Genomic DNA, 15,450 nt, shown 5'->3' with positions numbered 1-15,450 from the left:
GTGAGATGCAAACATCAGCATTCTTTAAAACTACCCTTATGATTCTCGTGGGAAACCAATTCTGATGACTGAGTGTTCTGCAGATATGGCCTTTTGCAACCAGATTCTTTGAGAGAATTAGGCTCTAAAGTAACGACTTCTGTGCATCTGCAACTATTAATTCCAAGAAAATGGTCAGTAAAATCATTTCTTTATATTCTGTGGTTCATCTAAACAACACTGGTTGAGAAAGAATTAAGAGGAAATTAATTTAGATTTCTAATTCAAATTAACTCAAATTCATATACTATATTTAAGATGACTGTTCCTTTAAAGTGATTTTGGTAAATTTCATAAATTGACTATAGTCAAAAGCAGTAAACTGCCTTAGAAGACCTGGTTTTCAATAATTTGTTATTAGATAAATTAAACTGTGAAAAACTAGTTATTTAAGAACTAGACCCGGAGCCAGTTTCACATATAGCAACTATTTACCTTATTATTTAATTATTCCTATTTTCCTTGTCTGTTTTGCCTTTTAATCTGTCGAGCAGAAAAAATAGGTCACATCTTCAACTACCATGTTTCTGTTAATTTGCCAATTATTTTTTCCTTATGTAGCTTCACTTTTTTCGTAACTCATTGGTTCCCATTTGCATCTGGATTTAACCCACTGCGCTGTTTCTCAGTTTTGTTTACTTTTCTTTTTGGGGACTAATTCCATCGAACGAGTGAATATATTTCTGGTCTTGTATTTGTTTGCTTAATGTGGAAACTTTGCCGAGTATGAACTTGCCTTGAAGGACACCTTTGAGCACGTCCTGTATGCTTCACTATTTAGGCATTTGTGATCACAGCACCAGCAACTGCCACCGTGCTGCTTGCCTGTCATGTTCCAGTCACATATGCTTCTAAATGGGATGAATGAGTGTCACCGATATTTTGTTTTCCTCTTTAACCCCACTTAACCAATTCATTTGTTTAAATGTCTTTACTTATTAATGCATTGCTGAACAAGACAGGGAAGATTGAGGAAATAGCCAAAATATAAGGAAGTATGTGAATACAAAGAATGATAATTCATCATCAAAATACTGTGGTATTGGGAAAATAACAGACAAAGGGATGAACAGAATGGAATTGGATGCTGAGAAACAGAGCCACACAGGTAGTCAACTGGTCTTTGACCAAAGAGCAAAGGAAATACAATGGGGAAAAAAACTGTCTTTTCAACAACGGTGATAGAATAACTAACTGGATGTCCCCATGTAAAAAAAAAATGAATCTAGACACAGATCTTATACCCTTTAAAAATTAACTCAAATGCATCACAGACATAAATGGAAAATGAAAAACGATAAACTTCCTAGATGATAAGATAGGAGAAAAATCTAGACGATCTGAGTTTTGCTGATGACATTTTAGATATAACACCAATCTATGAAAGAAAATAATTGATAACCTGGACTTCATTAAAGTTAAAAACTTCTGTTTTGCAGAAGATACTGTCAAGAGAATGAGAAGATAAGCCACAGACTGGAAGAAATATTTGCAAAGGACATGTCTGATAGAGGGCTGATGTCCAAAATATACCAAGAAGTCTTACAACTCAACAATAAGAAAACAAACAACCCAATTTGAAAATGGGTAAAAATTCTGGACACCTCACCAAAGAAGACGTACCATTGGTAAATGTGTGTACTGAAAAGATGCTCCCTGTCACGTCACTAGGGAAATTCAGATTAAAATGTGAGATTCTGCTACGCAACTGTCAGAATGGTGGATTCCGAACACTGACGCCAGCAGCTGCAGACAAGCAGAGGCCCAGGAGCTCTCATTCATTGCTGATGAGAATGCAAAACAGTGCTGGCCACTTGGGAAGACGGTCTGACAGACTCTTAGAAAACTAAACATACTTTCACAGTCTGATTCAGCACTTGTTTACCCAAAGGAGGTGAAAAGTTATGTCCACACAGACACCCGCACAGAGATGTTTACAGCAGTTTTATTCCATGTGCCAAAACTTGGAAGCAACCGAGATGCCCTTTGGTAGGTGAATGGATAAAGAAACTGTTGGGCATCCAGACAATGGGATATTGTTTGGGGCTAAAAAGGAATCAGCAATCAAGCCATCAGAATATATGGAGGGACCTGGAAGGCACTCTACTGAGTGAGAGAAGCCAATCTGAGAAGGCTCCGTATGGCACGATTGCAACTCTGTGACATTGTGGACAAGGCCAAACTAGGGAGACAGTAAAAGAATCAGTGGTTGCAGAGGGTGGGGGTGATGAACAGGTGGAGCACAGAGGATTTTTAGGGCAGGGAAAACAATCTCTATCATACTGTAATGGATACATGGCATTGGATTTGTGCAAACCCATAGACTATACAACACCCAGAGTGAACCCTAATGTAAAATACGGACTTTGGGGATGATGACATGTCCTTGTAGGTTTGGGGGTCAAAACAAATGTGCCCCTCTTGATGCCGGGGTTCTTGTTTGCGGAGTCAATGAATGAACTTAGCAAACACTCAAGGTAGGAGAGCCACGGAGACTTTTATTGAGAGATACAGTGAGAGGACAGAGCTCCCGGCTCACACCAGGAGGGGACAAGAGAGCCCAGGGTGGTGCGTGTTCTAGGGGTTTTATAGGCAGTTGAGGATTTTTGGGAACCGGATAAAGGCTTAGGGGTTTGGACTCGTTAAGTGGTCCCTGAATAGTTAGAATTAACTTAACATAAGGAATTTCCTGCTTTGATTTTTCTCCCCGGGATACCAGCTTCTTAGTCTGGGAGCATATCAAACAATGCCGCCTGCCCAGCCCCCAAGGTGGGTTGAGCCATTGTCTGTTTGCTAAAGACTAAGTTAAGAATCTTACTTCTTAAACTTCCTGGGTGTTAAAAGGCAATCTTATCTTTAAGGTGGAATCCTTCCTGCCTTTTACTATGTTATTTACAGCTGGGCCTGCAGCTAAATTAGTTGCTCAGTTTGCAAATCACCTCATCAGGTCTGAAGGAGGAAAGATAGCACATAGGCCTGGGCCTTTTAGCATGCTACAGTGAATCTTACACATGATTACAAATGATTAGCACAATAAAAACATGTGCTACTCTTCTTTATCTGGGGAACATTAACTGATCTCACTGAAGAATGACTCTAGAGCTCAATGTTTAACACAGAGTTTTGGTAGGGGGTTTCTTTGCATGTAGTTACACTGCTCTGACTGCAAATATCCTGCCTTGCTTTCTCCGGAGGCCCTCACCCTGCTCTGTCTAAGCCCATAGTCCCCGTCTCACTCTCGTGCAGTATGTTGCTAGAGGGGTAGGAGGCCATGCACGTGTGGGGCAGAGTATGTAGGGGAAGTCTGTATTTTCTGTTCACCTTGACTATGGACTTAAAACTGCCCTAAAAAATAATCTATTTAAAAAAAAAGATATTTCAAGTCAGTGTTTTGAAGGAAATGTGTGAAGATAATATGAGAGAAAATAGGTGGAGGGGCCAATTTCGATGGGCTGTGCGTGTCCTGCCTGAGAGATGAACTCCTCTCTTTTTTGGGGTGAGGGAGGCTGAGTTCCTGGGTTTTCTTGCTCCTGTTGTGGTTAGGAGATTATTGTTATTACCATATGGTTATCAAACTGTGTGTGTTCAGGGCAAAGGATATTTTCAGAATCAACTTTCTTTTTAAAACTTTAGTATATTCTTTGTCACCTAACATATGACTCTTTTGGAGAATCAACATATGTACACTTGCAAAAACAGAAGGATTCTCTGCTTCCAGGACTCAGTTTAATTTGTATCTATTATTCAACATTATTGATTGGATTGTAAATATTGTCTGCATTTTCATTTACTTATTTCTATTGACCTATGCTGTCAAAGACAGGGAAGAGCATCAAAGTCTTCCCTAACAATTTAGTACCTTTGCATTTTAACCTACCTTTTGTTAAGTACATTTCAAATATATTAGGATGCTTTGTCATTCGCCTCATAAATATTCATGACTATAACACCTCCATTGACATTTTATCTTAATTGATGAATGCTTTCAAATTTTGTCCTTGGCATATCTCAGTATCCAATGTTTGAGCAAGTCAAACTCTGTTCCTTCTTACAGTTTTTTTGTTAAACTTGTTTTTGTGCAGATGAATTTGGTAAAGACATAGAGCATTCATTTTTTTAAATGGATTTCTGAAAAGATGAAACTAGGAATTACTTCAAATCAATTTTAGACTATCAAAAATAGAGAAAAATAAAAAGTAGAGAACAATACTTCTCAAGAACCTTTCTGAGGGTGATCAAAACAACTAAAACATCAACCAAAATGCCAAATGCAGTCATCATTCAATATATACTAATCTTTAAAGGAATTGGATAGGTAGTCGGGCCCAAACTAAAAAAACAAACAAAAGAACTAAACAGGAAAACACAATGACATACTTATTCCTTAGTTAAGACCTTGATACTTAATTTTTATTCAAAGGATGTTCAAGCATCTGATCAAATGATGGTTTCCATTTTACTACCTGATGTCCTTAGATTGTTATAACATGACATGTCCTATTTTGTGTATTTATGTATTCCACTTGGCAAATTGGTAAGTGTTAATATTTATGTTCTAAAGATTTAAAAATAAATGCATGCAATTTCAATGTTTTAAAGTTTAGAATGTGCAAAAGGCACACAGATTTAACAACCGTTATATTGGAAATATATATCAAATTTATAGATCTATATACAGAAGACAAGAGCACAGTTTTAAAAATCACTGTCACATAAAATCTAAATTTTATTCCTTAACTATCAGTCGCATAAATTCTATGTACTTCAGTTTCAAATTCGTGAGATACAAGGCCTTACGTGCTTGTTGTTGTAGGGAAAATAATGGCCCTTCCCACAAAGATGTCCATGTCCTAATTCCCAAAACCTCTTAAAATGTTACCATAGATGGCAAAGGAGAATCAAAGTTTCAGATAGAATTAAGGCTGCTAATTATCAGACCTTAAAATAAGAGGATTATCCTAGGTTATCCAGGTGGACCAATATAATCGTAAGGGTCCATAGATGTGGAAATGAGTGGCCAAGCCCCTGTTACGGTGAGGCGACAGCAGTGGGACATAGTGGGTGGGCCTTTGCTGGCTTGGAAGAGGAAAAGGGGCCACATACCTGACAATGTGACCAACTTCTGCACGCTGGAAAAGACAAGGAAATGTGTTCTCCCCCACCTTGCTCACATACTCGTTTTAGCCCTGTGAAACAAACCCCTTATGGACTCCTGAACCCCAGAACCATAAGATTGTAAGATACATTTTAGCTGAAATAAGCAGACGAAGAGAGGCAACAAAGGGCCAGGTAGTTTATTTGAATGCCACTCCCGGGTGATGTTCCGTGGTGTGGGTACTACAGGCCGGGGAAGTCACACTGGGTCAGGGAAGTGGTGGCTTATAAGGGGTTAGGAAGGGGAGGCGTGGGCAAGCTATCCTAGGGGGCGTGGAGAGGTATGATTGGCTAAAGGTGACATAATAGACAACTAGAAACTTTTTTTTCCTTCCAAGAGGGAGGAGGCTGACATCCGGGTCTTAGTTGGCACATCAGAAGGGTGGAATTCAGGAAGAGCTGTCCCCTTTCCGTATAAGGCACGGACCTTGGGGTCTGGTCTGTTCTCCCCTGTGGCATCTCTCTGTTCTGTTTGCATGTCCTTCTTTTTCCTTCCTCCAGCCTAACAAAGATTATCTGTTGAGTTTCTATTGTTTCTATTGTTTATTAATTTGCACTTAGTAGATCCACTCACTCACAGTTCAAATATTTGCCTAACAGCCAAAAGGTGTCTTGCTTGTGAAGTGCTGATAAACCATCCACATAGCAACATTGTGATGGGTGGTCAAGCCAAAAAGTGGTTCATTGGGAGGGGTCGCCATTTGTACCATGCAGCTGTATTAGAACTTCTTGCAAACTCACCATGCTGAGCTCAGACAGTCCAGTTTTTAAAAGGTAACAATTATTCCAGTTTTGCAAGCTCAAGGTTTTAGAGCTTAACTGCAGACGGTCTCAGTTCTACTCATTATTTATTTCCATTGCCGGCTCACATCCATCCCACGGCTAGGTTGAAGTAGGATACCATCCTAATTATTTTGCCTTTTATTATTTTCTTTGAGTTTATAGTGATGAGATGAGGCACACACCTGAGGTTAGCAGAAAGCCTCCTTCACAATGACTTCCTTTAGGCATCACTGAGTTTTCTCATTTCATCAATAATTTCATTATCTTATATGGGTCTCTGTCAAACTCTTCATTCTGTGTGTGTGTATACACACGCAACCAGTTTTGTTGTAAGACATTAGTTCCTGTCAAACCTATTTATATAATTTAAAAGTAGTATAAATCTCCATGTTTATTCCCTGTCGGCACGCTGTCTTGATTATATTACGGAATATCATTATTTGGGTCTGAAATTTTGACAGACAGATGACCCAAACAAATCTATTGATTTGTTCAATTCCATTATAGAAAAGGTCTTTATTAGTGCAATGCTGCTCCGGTTTACAACAGTGTTCTCTTCCGTAAATACAAGTGCTGGCCTCTCCTCTGCCTCCGTTTGAGCACTCAGTGAGGGAGTAATACATACTGGGTGCAGCTGTGCAGGGCTACAGACCAGAAGCAGAAACGAGAGAGATGATACAGGGACGTCTTCCTCAATACTTACTGCCAATACCCACCCCAATGTAATGAAAGGAAATCCACAGACAGGTGGAATCTACACTTGTGAAACAGAAGAATTTTTTTTTTTAGGGAAAACAAAGTGCTTTTAGTGTTTCTGGCTTTTGTTAGGAAACTTTCCACCTAACTAAACTTGACCCTCAGTTTTACTCCTTGAAACATGCCTTGTATTTATCCTGAGTGACTGTAACTCATTGACCAGCAGCTCCTTTTCCCTCTGGAAGTCGCCGTGGAAGATGTTTCCTTCTCTGGGAGAGTTACGTGTGCTTTCTCTCTGGGACAGCACCTCCTACTTCCCGTCTATATGTGTCTTTCTAAAAACAAAGGAAGGCTTCAGAGTTCTGCAAGCTCACAGAAACACCTCTGTTACAAATCCTCTTGTCCTTCAAGGAATTTTAAACTTCTTTTTCATTTCAGTTATTGTCCAATCTCATATCAAGGTGACTTCAAGATGAGGTGTATACAGATAATTAGTTTCTGCTGTCGAGGAAAGTTGATTGGCATTTTGGTCCCCAAAGGTCCAGATGGTATTTTCCACTGAAAAATCTATGAAAACACTGATACATATTTTAGGATGAGAGAAAAGGAAACTGGATCTGCTGTGGTTGCTGTTCCTGCTTAAAGAGGAACCCACACACGTTATTTTTATAAGAAAGGTACAAGTTGCCATCATTCCCCACGTATGTAATCCCCACACCAACTTCAAAGGAAGTCCTACAGTCATTTGATACATGAACACATTTTAGTTCAGGAGATCAAGTGATTTATAAGAGGCGGAGGGAGGATTAGAATTTGGTTCTGTCCATCCAAAATGCCCAGGCTTGTGTGACTGCCCTCTTTCTTATTTTCTGTCAGAGAATAATAGATGGGGTTAGCCAGGCAGTTCATGTCACTGGATGGCACCGAAATTCACAGAAAAACCACTGAAACCCCTCTTCTCGTTTGCCCAAAAAAACTAGAAAAGATGAGGTTAAACATAAAAATAGCACAGTCGTTTCAGAAATCTAGATTTAAGAGAGGAAGAGACGCATAAGGCAAGATGAGGTTTGATTGCGATACATAATAGATTCCTGAAATGCTTAAATGTAATTAAAGATATAAAAAGGGTAGAGGGAAATGTAAAAATGTTATGCATATACAGCACTGTAATTAGTTGCTTTCTTGAGACAGCACTAGTTACAGAGTCTTGTCCACTAAAAAAAAAAAAGCAACGGAGAGAAGGCAGTTTAGGAAGACAAAGACGATCTAAATGGAGCCGGTGAAGGAAGAAACAGCTTCTAAGAAGATCCTCCAGTTGGTAAAAGCATTGTCTAGGGTGCTGGGTAAATTTCACGATTTCCCTGGCAATTTAACAGGATTTAATACGATTCAATTGCAGTCTATATCCTTAAGATTTAGTGTATTTAATTCTATTTGCACAGAGTCATGAATCTGGACTTAATGTTTGGCAGTACCCTAAAGAAAGCAACATACCACTTGATACATCTCTGGTAATTTGCTCTCCTGACTACACAAGTGAGTGTTAACTGATAGGAGGTCCTAGTGACACGGGGTCAGAGTCCAAAGCAGCCAAGAGCCTGTGACCTTCCTAGACTCCCTCCTGTTTCCAAAAGTCACAAATACAATCATAGAACATTTCTGGAAAAAAAAAAAAAAAGTCTTGGCATTGGTGAAGCTTCAGTGAAGTGGTGGTGGTGGCCAGTGCTGTGAGGTTTTGAAAGTCACATTCCTCCCTCAAGAAAGCATTTTGTGAAAGGAAACCAGATTGTTGTATATGGTAAGAAAAAAAATTGTGAACAGCGTACCCCTCATCTTTGGAGGAAAAAAATGTGCAATTTTTAATCTTGAAAACCCTGTTGGAATTTCATGATTATGGCTTTTATGTTTGTGTATCAGTGTACATGGATGTGATGCACATTATAAATCTAGTGGCACTGCCCACTTCGTGTCTGGACCCTTCTCCTTGTGGGGAGTCCTGTGCATTTTAGGATGTCAAGCAGCCTTCCTGACCTCCTACCTTGACAAAGTGGCAACCCACCGATCCTGCCAGGTGTCACACCAAAAATGACTCCAGACATGGGCAGTGTCCCCCCTGGGGGCAAAAGAGCCCCCCCATGAGAACCGCTGAGTCAGAGACATGAAGCTGTTTTCATGATTCTGCTGTTAGGGACATCCATTCTCCTTCTCTCTGTTTGCCACCTGAAGCCTTCCTCCCCTCCCCTCCCAGAACACGTAAGCTCTGGGACAACAGGGACTTGTCTGTCTAGCTTAGCACACTCAGAGCCTAGCAGTTCTAATAAATACTTCTTGAATAAATGAACAGAAATATAATCAAAATACATCTACTCGTGCTTTAGTAAGAATGGAAAAAAGAAGATGTGATTTCAGTAATGATATACTTAAATCTGTGTGAGTTCTTCTTACACTTTGTATTCGGTGCAATTTTACTGATCTTGGATGAATGAATTTTGTAACTAATACGAATCTTTCCATTTTTCCCCAGTCTCCTCTCTATTAATTGGGTCAGAGCCTCAACTAATAGTGCCGTATGCGAGGTTGTAGGCAGATAAGTAGGAAACACGTTCAATATTGCGAGTGCTTAGTAATGTATAAACTGGGAAAAAAGGTGTCCAGCTTCTCACAACGTCTTGTTGTCCAAAAAGGGAACAGCAGTCCACATAGTGAAGCTGCTAGGCTTTGCTGGCTTTTTAGGGGGGTGTTCTGGGGATTGAAATGGTGCATTATAGCTTGTGGGGAGAGGTTGGTGGTGAAGGAGCTCATGGACCTCAAGAGGAGATGGAATCCCTGGGACAGCGGCAGGACGAGTCACTCAAGAAAGCTGGAGAGCCGTGGATGGAAACAAAAGGAAGGATCTCCTGTCAGTGAAGGAGGACCACGGGCTGGGGAGAGACGAGAGAGTTCAAAGCTCAGTGAGAAGCCAGACATGGGCAAGACTCAGGCCAGAAGCAGAAACCTCAACAATATCCACAATCTAATGTGTTTATTCATAAAGCTGTAGAGTTACGTAAAGGCATGAGATCATTCATGGATATTATGCTTAAACCGAAAGACTGCACGGTTGCAAACCCCACAGTGTGTACAGACTCTCTCCCTTGCAGGGTTTTTGTGGATTCCTTGCAATGATGCCCTGAGCGTCAGGGCTCTTCCTGGAATCTTTCTGACCGAATTCCCTGGAACAGACTGAGCACACTTCATCCGCCTGCCGTCATCAATACCCCAGTTCCCGGAACACAGCGGTGTGATGAGCCATAGCTCTTGGGCACTGCCACTTACTAAGAGTTATTTCCAGGCAGAATGTGCTGTTAGGGACATTGTCTACAAATAGAAGTGACTGTCAGTGTCTTATTATCAACATACTCAGGTGCACTTGGTGGAGAACAATTCTTCCCAAAATATCCCCTCAAGAGAGAACGTGCTGCCGCCACATTTCACCGCTGACCAGCCCACCCTGAGAATCTCCCCTGCTGCATCTGTATAATTCTTGCCACTCGTGTTTTCCCCCTTTAAGTCCCCTTCCTCCCCAGCATAGCTTTCCTGGCTCCTCTGTCTCTGGGGCCGCTTAGGGACCTCCCGTGCTCATGTCCTGCTTCCCGAGGACACTGCAGCCACTCTGTCCCCTTCCCTTTGGGATCACAGGTGCCTGAATGATTCTCCTGCCCCCCTTCCCATGGTGTAGCTGACTCCTAGGAGCCTTGAATGGCAGCTGCTGTTTCCCTCTGTCCCTTAATGGCTTCTCCTGGGGACGCTTCCTGAATACGTGCCTTGCTGGCAAATCCTCAGCTTGGGATGGTTCTGGAACCGGATACCCCCATCTCCCCACCTCCACGTCCACACCCATTGTCCTGCCTTGGGGTCTGGCCTATTTCAACAGGTGTCTGTGGGTCCCATAGTTCCTAAGTGCAAAGCAAATCTAGCCCTTCTAGACCACACCTCCTCGAGGGCTTTTAGTCGCTGTTTTTGAACCATTTTCTTTTTCCTCCGCTCAGGGCCGAGGCAGCCCTGTCTGCTACACGGAGGTTGGATGGGACTCAACTGGTTTCCTTCTGATTTGCATTTATGGGAGGCTCCAGCTTCAGATGGGAGCATCTCCTGCGAGACTCCAGACCTTGGGGAGCCTTGCCCCTAGACATCTGTCCCCCTGCAGGACAAGACTTGGCTTCACACAAGGCCAAGCCCAGAGTTGTGGTGTTACCCAGTTCTCTCTGAGCCACCAGCTGGCAACGTCCCACAGTCACCTGCGCCCTCTGGCTTTAGGTCCTTCCCGGGAACTAATGGTCAGGCAATTCTGTAGGGTCCTTTGCAGCTCTTCAATGCTTTTAAGAATTCTTTAAAAGGTTATTTTATCCAGATTAAAAAAAAAACATTTTCCGTCAGGACTGATTTGAATGATCCAACTAACCTTATTGGAAAAGGAGATGCAGTGATTTCTCTTTTCACCTCCATTACTTGATTCAGACTCCCATTAACCCCTTTACAGAATTACAGTCATCTCTCATACTGGTAACTGAAGTCTTTCCTGGTTCCCATTCAGTGATTTCAAATTTCTCTTCCTGAAATATAATGATGATGCCTTCCTCCTTCTACACCCAGAAATCAGTGTCTTTTTCCCGCTAAAGGACTCTCTACACATTCCTCAGGCAGGCCAACACAAGTCTGCTTCCAGGCTGTGCCCCTGTCCAACGTGCCGCGATCTGCCATCCTGCATGTACAAGATGCTTCAAGTGAATGACTTACACACTAGCATGTCTCCTGCTTCCAGATATCTTGTGCACCCTCTTTCTTCTGCCTAGAGTGACCTCCCCTAGTTCTTCACTGTTCCACAGAGCACTTCTTGTCAGCCACCCCCATTCAGGAAAACAACTCATCTTTTCCTAAGCCTTAAAAAAAAAAATCTTCCATGACATTTTGACATGCCAATTTGTAACCTATGGTTCTTTTAAATGTAATACTCATCTCCTTGGGTATTGGAGCTGTGTATCACCATTTGGGTAACCCCCTTTTCGTGCATAGTACATCTTCAGGTTTCTTTTTTTTACCCATTTTCATAGATATGGACTAATTATGGATGCCTGTCTTTTTAGCAATAAGGAGAATTTCAGTGCAATTGAGTGTCACTCTTACTAGGGCTTATTAACATTAACCTAATTAAGGGCAACCAAACCAGGTGCTTAAGAATCACACGGGGGTGTAAGAGATAAAGAGAAGAGTGGAGTTTTAGCCTAGACCTCGGGAAAGGTATCAGAGGCACAGGAAAAATAAATCCAGGTCTTAGAGCTGTCTTCTTATATCTGCCAGGATGGAGAATACTCAAACCCCAGTCAGAGGGACTGCGAACGTGTGCTTCTGCACACTCAGCCTAGGGGGAGGTAAGGCTCTAACATAAAGTGGGATTGCAGGCTGAGAAGGTTAAAAAGTTTGCACATGTTTGCTTGTGCTTTTAAAGCACCCACAGAGCTCTGTCCTCCTGGGACAGCAGCAAGAACTAGCAGAGAATGCTGAACAACTGCACGTCATAAACTCAGCCAGACAAGGAACATCTGGCTCAAGGAAAAGCAGAAGAAAATATGTCCCTCAGAATGAACATCATTCACCATAAAGGATGCTAACTTCCAAGCATTAGCTTAAAGCTCCAGGGAAGGAAAACCTTGAAACAGATCTCACAAGCAATAGCCAGCAAACACTAATCAATTGTAGAATTTTCCATTTCTATGTTACTATCATTAACATGTTCTGAAGGCAGTAAGCTGGTTCATTTTAACGAAAAATTATAGTTATCTGAGATTTCAATGATGTACTTTTCACGTTGGGCTCTCTGTCTTCACATCACCTCTTAAATTTTGTACCCAATTAAGTCCTCTACTTGTTTCTATGTTGTACTTGGGGGATATATTGCTGAGCTGGCATTTACTCAAGGACAGCGAATGAATGAATGATGACTGGAAAGTTGCATGAACATCCCTCCTTTGCATTTCTTCCTCTTCAGATCTTACCTACATTCAGAGTATGAGTAACTTAGCAGAAAAACTGGCCTTCATAACTTCTTGGATTAACATGGCTTCCCAATTCTGTTTGTAATTCCCTTTGTGAGTAGTATAGAAGTAAAACACATATTGATAGAGTTTATGCGTGTGTGACTCTAACATGCACACATTGCCCTCCTTTAGAACTACATGTTTTAGTAGTATGCAGAATGCTTACCAAACCGACTGTGAGATTAGCCAGTTCCAGGAGAAACATCAGTTTACATGGACATTTAATCTACTTATCAAATGTTTGTCTTTAAATTTCATAACAATTTGGGAAACTTTCGACAATTCCCTTTTCTTTGTCTTGTAAAAACGATTCTTTTTTACGTGCTCCAGTCTAGGACTATATCTCAAATTAGAAATATTAATTCAAAAATCACATCGTTTGTACAATTCTAGGTTTTATACACATAATCTGTGAAGCAATGTTCCCTTCCCTCCCATTGGACACCCTTCGGTATGACCAAAGAAATTCAACAAAGGAGAATTTCACAAGTCAGATTAGATTAATCATGTACAATCACAGCAAATATTTGGCTCAGGTATTTTGAAGACATGGGGTATTAGCATATCTCTCCTACTCTCTTAAATAACTCAAGCTCAGACAGAAGAACTCATGAGAAGGTCTGTGTAAAGATCCGTGTCTTCCACCTGCAGGATGTTATGTATCTGAAAATGAGTTCGCCTTGAAGAGGCTCCTCATCTCGTGACCCCTCCCCACTGTGAACTTCAGAATCCATCTCTGTTGGGGCAGCAGAGCAGGTTCCAAATGTAGTTACCAACCTGGATGAATTAAAATTCATAACCTTCTTTCACATGTCTCATGCGAGAAAGAGAAAAACAGACCTCCTCTGACATTCAGGGGGGCTCCTTTGCCTGAATTTGGAAGAAAGCTGAAAGAACGGCTCTGTCTGAAGACAGAGTAAGCTTCCAAGAGACAGCAAGAATGAGTCTGGACCCAGCACCATGCCAAGCAATGCCATCCACCTGGAGTATTAGATAGATGTGAACGAAGGAATAAGAAAGAGGTCATGCAAGTCTTCTCCCCAGACCCATTCCTTTTTAACCACGGAGCAGAAGTTTTCCCCTCAATGGAGATAGGGAAAGATACGATCCTCCTACCCCCCACCACCACACCGTCCACCATATCCATCACGACCAAGAAGCATATTAAAAAGGAATTCAGAGTGACTTAAGCTTAGGCATGAGTTTCTCAGTATGGGCAACACCAATCCTTACCACGATCAAACCCACCCAACTGAAGGTTAATAAGGTATCTCTAAATTAAAACAAACTATACTCCCTTTTTGTTTATTGTTGTCTACCTGATCAGCAAAATTTAAAAAGACTGAAATCACCTACAGTTAGTGCTGAGAAGGGGGAGAAAAAAAAAATCGTTCTCAGAAACTGTTGGGAGAATGTATCTCCTTACAACCTCCTCTTTTGAAGGGCGATTTGCCGAGCACCTGTCAGGATTTTACCTCTGTTTTCCCTTGGAGCCAGCAATTCTACCTATAAGGGTTTCTCCTAATGGGAATATCTGCAGTGTGCAAAGAAATCACCCTGAGGGGAAAATACAGCAGAGCAAACCATAGCCATTTGAAAAGATTTTCTTTCCATGCAGAAGGGGATTGTAACAATGTGACTTTTTCCTCTGCAAAATTTCAAGCATATAATACTTCTGTGAATATTGTTGCAGATTATCTGGTGTCATGATGGGTGAAAGAGTAAGAAAAATCTGCTGAACTTGAACAGCGATTTAAATGAGAGTATTCATCAAGAACATGAAGATGTGTCATTTACACGAATGCCATCCCAATCAAAAAGCATGAGCAGGTAGAAAATGGAGGGTCATATAAACGTTAGCTGTGGATGGTAACTCAGTACTGTGCACTGGGGGGTCTTTGCATTCATCAATTTACTACATTTTGTTGTGCACTGTAAATAAAAGTTTGTTTCTTTCACTTTCTCAGACATGTTCTCTCCTAAATACCATTCTACTGATAGTCGTAGATTATTCAGGAAGACCAAGATAATAGGAACTAAAATAAGTGCGGAGTATTTTTCTTTATTCTAAACATTCCATCTGTCTAACTCTAATTGTGGTATGTAAAACACCTGTTTTTATATCCAAGGGACCAGTCTGGTTCTAAAGTCACAGCTGGTGATCGCCTGTGAGGGTGTTCAGATACTATTTCTTGAGCAAGGCAGATGGCTATCAAAAGCGACTTCACGATTTTAGTTTTTATCTCCATCCCCAAATCTGGACAAACTCATGGGGACAGAAGTGACAGTACCTCAAGTTGAACAGTAAGGACGGGACACCGTGTTCAGTACGTACGCAGGAGGGACAGCCCTGAGCATGGAAGAGCAGTCTACACCTGGAGCGCGCGAGTGTCGGAGTAGAACTGGGAACCGATGCCAGGACCTGGGACCACATGGTGGGCGGGCAACAGGGCAGGAATTGCCAAGAGCCGCACCGACCTGAACTCCCAGTGTAGCCGGTCTGGCCACTTCAGAAGCAGCAGTGGCAGAGAAACGTGGCTCACTTGCACAATGAAGGTGGCAGCGGCACAAAAATAACCTTACAATGACGTGTAGTAAGAAGCTGGGGTGTCCAGATCAGGTAATGTTTTGCGATAACAGTGAGGGTTACCGAACAACGAAACTGATTGACTGTTGGAAGCATCACTGGGCTAATTCCTTAGGT

Source organism: Manis pentadactyla, chromosome Y, assembly GCF_030020395.1.
Source record: "Manis pentadactyla isolate mManPen7 chromosome Y, mManPen7.hap1, whole genome shotgun sequence".
Lineage (NCBI taxonomy): Eukaryota > Metazoa > Chordata > Mammalia > Pholidota > Manidae > Manis > Manis pentadactyla.
This window is presented reverse-complemented; position numbering follows the sequence as displayed.